Source organism: Procambarus clarkii, chromosome 10 (genome assembly GCF_040958095.1).
Source record: "Procambarus clarkii isolate CNS0578487 chromosome 10, FALCON_Pclarkii_2.0, whole genome shotgun sequence".
NCBI lineage: Eukaryota > Metazoa > Arthropoda > Malacostraca > Decapoda > Cambaridae > Procambarus > Procambarus clarkii.
This window is the reverse complement of record NC_091159.1, coordinates 18,602,650-18,610,358: the sequence shown is the minus strand read 5'-3', so window position 1 is coordinate 18,610,358 and position 7,709 is coordinate 18,602,650.

Sequence of the window (7,709 nt, the reverse complement as noted above, 5' to 3'; positions counted from 1 at the left end):
GAGGCGGCAGGTCTTACAAGCGGTGTCCTAGTGCTGCCTCGATGTTCATAGCAGGCGGCAGGTCTTACAAGCGGTGTCCTAGTGTTGTCTCGATGTTCATAGGAGGCGGCAGGTCTTACAAGCGGTGTCCTAGTGCTGCCTCCATGTCCATGGGAGGCAGCAAGCCTTACAAGCGATCCCCGTTACTGCTTCAACACCTAAAAAAAAAGAGGCAGTATGTGTACCGCCAGCATCATTTAAGGCCAAAAATTTGAGTCATGAAACATTCACCACTAACTTGGTGTTTCTCTACACGAACCTATTGATTGTAGTTAGAGAACATGCAAGAGAGGAGCACACATTGAGGGGGGAAGTAAACTGATGTCACCGACCCAGTGACTTACATGCACACTCTTCAGCACTGAGACGCGTGGCTGACCTGTGTTCACTGCACAACACACATATGATACAGAGCGCACGCTACACCTCCTATAACTTCCTCCATTAATTATAACTCCCCTAAAAAGAGGCGCCAGGTCTCAGTTGGACAGCTTTGAAATTATGAAATCGGCATTAAAAAAATCTGGTTAATTAAACTAAATAATTAATGGATATAATGGATATGAACTCAGGCAGATATGATATTGGAATTTATTTCAAGAAGGCATCTAATGTTATTTACCTGAATTTACCTGAGCGCCACTAAAACTCTAGTGATTTCAACGAGGACTGGGAGCCGGCGGCTTGACAAAGGTCCCCTCTATTTGTCCTGATGATTTTTCTAGTTGAATGTTAAAATTCAACGGAATTTTGGCATTTACGGCTTCTGCGGGTAGGCGGTTTCATGGGTCCATGGTCCATGGTTCCATGACCCTATGGATGAAAAAGCATCTCCTGTTTTCAGTCCTATATGGTGGCTTTTTGAGCGTGAAACTGTTGCTCTTTGTTGGTGTTACATCTGACCTTTTGAAGAAGTGGTCTGGATCAACATCCTCCAAATTGTCCAGTATTTTAAAAGTTTCGATGAGATTCTCTGTCATGTTTGGTTTGCAGTGTTGTTCGGATTGGCGCCTTCTTTGGATAATTATTTACTTGCAGTGATGTTAGCCCTGTGACCCACAACCATTCCTGGTGCGAGAGTGGACTCAGCTCTGGAATTATTTTTGTTGTCCTGTATTGAACTTTCTCCAATGCAGCTACATGTCTTTGTGAAGTTGAGGGCTCCATGCTTGGATACAATAATCCAAATGGGGACGTACTAAAGATATATACAATTGAATGACTATCTTTTTTTTCCTTAAAGTCAAAGGTACGCTTAATTATTCCTAGGGTTTGGTTAGTTTTTTTTTACTCCCACTCTCACTTGATGTGTAACTTTCAGTGAATGATGGATTCTGACTCCAAAGTCTTTTTCTTCCTCAATCTGCTACAAAGTAATGTCGCTAATATGGTAGTTGTAACGTGAAATGCTATGCCCCACTTGCAACGTCTTGCATTTTTCGATAATAAAAAGCATTTGCTAGACTTCTGACCATTTGTGGAATTCATGTAGATCTTTTTTTAAGGCTTCAATATAGTTTTCACTTCTCACGTTGCCAAAAATAATTGTGTCATTTACTAATTTGACGATGAGATTTGTAATATTCTCGTCTATGACATTGATGTAAATGACAAAAAGGGTTGGCCCCAAAATGGACCCTTGGGGGTACCACACTCACCACATTTCTCTAATCAGGTTCATTCCCGTTTAGCACGACCTTATATTTGTTTTTGTTTTAGCCATTGTTTTATCCACTCTAGTATTCTACCATTTATTCCACGTGCCAGTAACTTCCTTACTAGTCTTTTATGTGGTACCTTGTCAAAAGCTTTAGTGGTACCATGTATACTTCATCTACCAGAAGTCCTTTATATGAATAGCTGATTACAGTTTCCAAATGGGTGAGCAGGTTTGTAAGGCAGGATCTATGAGTTTGGGTAGATATCAATATGAGCTGTTTCGTATGGGCAAATTAGGCCTTTAACATTTGTTATTGTTTTAGATTTAGCTACTCAGAACAAAATGTCCATGTATCACGGGCTATGGTGAGCCCGTAATTGAATTCGGTTATTCGCGATAACCTTGTTATTCTGATACTTGGGTCAAAGTATTAAATGGAGGTGAGGTTTCCTCCTTTTTTCCTGTTTCTTTTTCGCTTCTGTTTTAGTCTTGTTTTAAAAACATTATCTTGGTGGTAGATGTAGGTGCAGAATGTTCACTAGTGAGTCCCATTCTTCAACGGCTTTTCTAATCATTGTAGTCGCTGTGGAATGTGCATCTAATGCAGCTGCTGTCGTTGGATTAATGTTGAGTTTGATGCGCAGGGCTTCAGTAGCTTCACAGTCCAGTAAATAGTGCAATCGTGGCGTCTCTGCTTCTGCTCCACAGATGTGACACTCTTTAACTATTGGGTTTATTACCCCCCAGCAGCACTTGTAACCAAGTCTGAGTCTGTGTATGGCTACTGCAATGTCTCTGGATTTTTTTTGTCAGGCTTGAAAGAGTAGTACCCAGTGGCTTGTTTGTATCATATCGCAGTGGATCTTCCTTCCCCTACTTTGGCTCTGTGGCGACTTTTGAGAGTTGGGGGAATTTTCTTCTTGATTTGCTCCTTAATCTGTGAAAAACTTGGAGGTATTTGAACCTGTACAACAGGTAGAGCAGTGGCAGTTATTGCTAGCGAGTCTGCCTTTTCATTACCATCTATGCCAATGTGACTTGGTATCCAATTTAGGGTGACTGACAGCCCTAGATTATGGGCTTCTTTTCCTATACGTTGGATTTCTGTGAGGAGTTGTATATTATCTCTGTGTTGACTGTATAACAATGCCTGGAGCGAAGATTTAGAGTCGGTATGAATGATGACATCATGTAAATTATTCTCAATTGTATAGTTTATGGCCTCCTTCAGGGCATATAATTCTGTCTGCAATGTTGAGCACCCACTATTCATGCTCCAGCAAGCTTCATGGTTGGTAGTGTAAACTGCTGCCCCAGCAGAACCTCTTTCTTGATCAACTGATTTATCTGTGAAGATGTGAGTCGTTGTAGGGCTTGAGATGGTCTCTATTTGTTGTTCTATGACTTCTTTGAGCCTCTGCGAGTCACATGCTGATTTTTTAACTGGTAATCCTTCAATGATAATCTTTAGACTCGATTCTTCCCATGAAGGAGGCTGCTGAATGCACCATCTCCAAGACTTGTCAGGGAGCGCAAAGCCGAGTTTCTTCCTTTAACACGTTGCGAAGATATTCAATTTCTTGAGTGAATTTCAACTGGCTGTCTATTATGACTCCTAGGTATAGAAAAGAGGTAACCCACTCAATTTCGTGTTCTTGTATTGCGAGTCTGATGTCTTGAGTTCTCATTTTAACGGCCATGTCTTTGGTTTTATTGCTTATTGGTTTTATTTTCACTGCTATGCGTTCTGCTTTCCTGCTGACAATATCTAGGCATTTTTGTGCATGGTTCCTGGCGCCTTTGCCATTGATGATGACCACAAAGTCGTCTGCATAGTTAAGCAGTTTGGCTTTTGGTAACTTGAGCTTCATGAATTGTTCCATGAGACAGTTGAAGAGGAAGGGGCTTAGTATTCCTCCCTGCGGAGTTACATTTTCCAGCCTATTTGAGGACGATGTTTTTCCTTGGAATTTAACTGTGGCTTCTCGGTTAAGCAGGCTTCCTTTGGCAAAGGCAAGAGCGTGTCCTTTGATTTCCTTATCCACAAGGCAGCACAGTGTAGCTGGAGCATTAGCTAACTCGAAGGTTTTTCTAGGTCTAGAAAAACAAGGATTCCAGATTTGTTATTGATTTGATCCAGAAGGGAGGTAAGGCAATCTGTGGTTCCAACAGCTCATTTAGCAGTTTCCTTCATCAATATATTCTCATGTGACTAACAAGAGGTCCAACATGTGACTAACAAGAGGCTCAACATATGACTAACAAGAGGCCCAACATACGACTAACAAGGGATACCACGTGTGATATCAGTAGTGAATTTGACGACACAGACCGTGCATATTGGTTTTTGCGGAAACACTGTCTACGGAGTCACCGGATTTAGCGAGTCTGGGACAGTCTGAATCACTGGCAGTATCTACCATGGGGACTGACCATCGTAGCCAGCCACCCCACCCCTGTCACCCACCCACTACCCACCCTGCCACCCATTCCACCGCCCATTCTGCCACCCACACCGCCGCCCACCCTGCCTGGCAGTTTCCTTCACCCTCTTTGATTAAAACCACCTGGGAGCAGGGAGTCCACTTCAGGCCGCTTCAGCTTGCCAGTTGGCGGCCCCTATCCCTGACAATCTACCTGTTGACATTTTCGCAAGCTAAAATGTTAACTAACATTGTCAAATGTTAACAACAATGCTAAATTCAGGTCGGAGTCGCTATAATTCAAAAGTGAAGAGCGTGCCAGGGTGACATTCAGACCCCCACGACGATACTTGGCACTACACGCCGGCTACACCTAAATATTTGGAAAACAAAGTTACACAAAATTATAATAGTAATATACACCATTATTCAATGATCACTAGAAAATTGACAAATTTTCTTCTATTCATAATTTGCTTTTACGTACAGAAACAGACACAAAGTCACACAGAGACAGAGAAACAGACAAAACAGAGAAATATACAAGACATAGATAGACAGACAGAAACAAAGAAAGACATAAAGAGGCAGATACAGAGATAGAGACAGTCAGAAAACAGAGATGCATACAGACAGATAGACAAAGAAAGAGACAGATAGAGAGAGGCAGAGCCAAACACAGAGAAAGAGATAGACAATTGATAGATTGGTGGAAAGATGGATATAAAGATGGATGAATATATGGACAGATGAACTGAGAGATGGATATATTGATGAATAGACAAATGGTGGTTCGTGGTAGAGTACCGGTGTGACGCTGCACAGATGTAAACACAGTGGGATGGTTGTGTGGCGCGGACGACTAACACTGGAGAGGCAATGAGTCAGTGGACGTTGAGGATAGGCAGCTATCCTCATGATGGCCGCAAATCATATATCAGTTCATTACAGACAAAGTATGATAGTTAATGTCTCACGTTTTATATTATATTAATAATATTTGATAAAAAAAGTATTCCCGGTTCCAGTTGATGTTCGGTTGCCATTGGCGCCGTGTTAAGTTGCTCTCGTCCCCAGCGTCTGGCCTCCTTCCTCGGATATAAAGACAGACATATACACAGAAATCACAATAGCCTGATGTATCAAATGAACAAATGGTGGTGGTGTCGTAGCTCAGTCGATTAAGGCAGCCTGTGGGATGCTCTCGGACGCAGGTTCGAATCCTTGTCACGACCCTTGTGGATTTGCTCAAGACAGATATATATTAATATATTTATTTTAATTATAATTATTTTAGTTATTATTATTTTTAATTTGTATTATTTTAATTATTATTATTATTTTTATAATTATAATTATGCAGCCGACAGTTGTATGTCCGTGTGTATATTTGTATGAATGTTTGTGTCTACGAATGTATTCCGTCATATACAGAACTTTATATTTCTCATTTTAGTAAATCCTCTCCTCTCACTCTCTCTCTGTCTGGTTATCTGTCTATTTGCATTCGCATATCTCCAATTCTTACTCTTTTTCCATACCTCTGGATATCCTCTGTTCGTCCGCTGTTCTTCTCTGTTATTCTCTTTATGGCAACGAATCACCCACAATAAAAGTTCACTAATGCATTGCAAAACTATTTTGTTTTATATATAATATTAGGTTTGACCTCTGCATTCTGGACGGCCACTAAAAAATAAAAGCAACAATATATTGAGCTGTTCTGAATTCCAATTGAATTTTCAAATAATAAAAAACAGCCACAGAGGCCTTTGGAAAGGTTATATTGGTTGAGTGGAGGGAGAAGCACGCTGCCTGCCTGTGTACTGTTGTTGTAGTGTGGTGGTGGTGTGGTGGTGGTGTGGTGGTGTAGTGGTGTGGTGGTGTTGTGGTGGTGGTGTGGTGGTGTGGTGGTGGTGTGGTGGTGTAGTGGTGTGGTGGTGTTGTGGTGGTGGTGTGGTGGTGGTGTGGTGGTGTAGTGGTGGTGTTGTGGTGGTGTGGTGGTGGTGTGGTGGTGTAGTGGTGTGGTGGTGTTGTGGTGGTGGTGTGGTGGTGGTGTGGTGGTGTAGTGGTGGTGTTGTTGTAGTGTGGTGGTGTTGTGGTGGTGGTGTGGTGGTGGTGTGGTGGTGTAGTGGTGTGGTGGTGTTGTGGTGGTGGTGTGGTGGTGGTGTGGTAGTGGTGTGGTGGTGTAGTGGTGGTGTGGTGGTGTAGTGGTGGTGTTGTGGTGGTGTTGTGGTGTTGTGGTGGTGTTGTGGTGGTGTTGTGGTGTTGTGGTGGTGTTGTGGTGGTGTTGTGGTGGTGTGGTGGTGGTGTGGTAGTGGTGTGGTGGTGTAGTGGTGGTGTTGTGGTGGTGTTGTGGTGGTGTTGTGGTGGTGGTGTGGTGGTGTAGTGGTGTGGAGGTGTAGTGGTGTGGTGGTGTTGTGGTGGTGGTGTGGTGGTGGTGTGGTAGTGGTGTGGTGGTGTAGTGGTGGTGTTGTGGTGGTGTTGTGGTGGTGTTGTGGTGGTGTTGTGGTGGTGTTGTGGTGGTGGTGGTGTGGTGGTGGTGAGGCGGTGTGGTGATGAGATAGTGGTAAGGTGGTGAGGTAGTACTCACCTAGTTACGCTTGTGGGGGTTGAGGTGGTGGTGTGGTGGTGAGGTGGAGAGTTGGTGTGGTGTGGTGGTGGTGAGGCAGTTGTCTGGTTGTGAGGTGGTGGTGGTGAGGTGGTGAGGTGGTGTTGTGGTGAGTTGGTGTGTTTATATAGTGGTGGTGGTGTTGGTGGTGTCGTGATGAGATGCTGGTGAGGTGGTGGGGGTGAAGTGGTGGTGTGGGTGTGAGGTGGTACTTACCTAGTTGTGCTTGCAGGGGTTGAGCTCTGGCTCTTTGGTACCGCCTCTCAACCGTCAATCAACTGCTGTGGAAACACAAACTGTAACTGTCTATTTTCCGCTTGTTACAACTTGTAATAAAGTTGTTACATCTTGGCTTAACATGTTTATGACGTGTTAGAACGTTGTTACAACTTGTTATATTGGTTGTTATAACTGGTTAGGTGTTAAAACTTGTTCGAACGTTGTAGTAACGTCTTAGTTTCGGTGTGTGTTTGGCGGGTGGTGGTGAGGTGAAGTGAGGTGAGGTGAGGTGAGGTGGTGGTGGTGGTGAGTTGGTGGCGTTATATGGCATGGTGGTGACGTGGTGTTGTAGTGTGATGGTGAGTTAGTAAGGTGATGCGGAAGTGTGGTGGTGTTGAGAGGTTTAGTTAGTCAAGGAGCTTAGTTAATAAGCACCAGGACTTATTAAAAGAAACACTCAAAATCTCCCAGAGAGGGAAGGAATTATCCTTGCTGAAGCCTACTTCAAGCAATACCCAAACTGAGGCGTGGGAGAAGGTCACTCACCACCTGGTCGTCGGTTACTCACACTGCAATGTCAGCTTAGGCTTCCTCTCTCCGTAACTCCCCCACTTGTTCTACAACCAGCTAGTTAATGTTCAGACCACGCTAACTTATCTTATATTTAACTCAAGGTCGCAAAGACAGGGGCAATAATAATAACTAGGAAGTTCACAGAGTTACTTCCAATATCATGTATATCAATATAAATTAACCT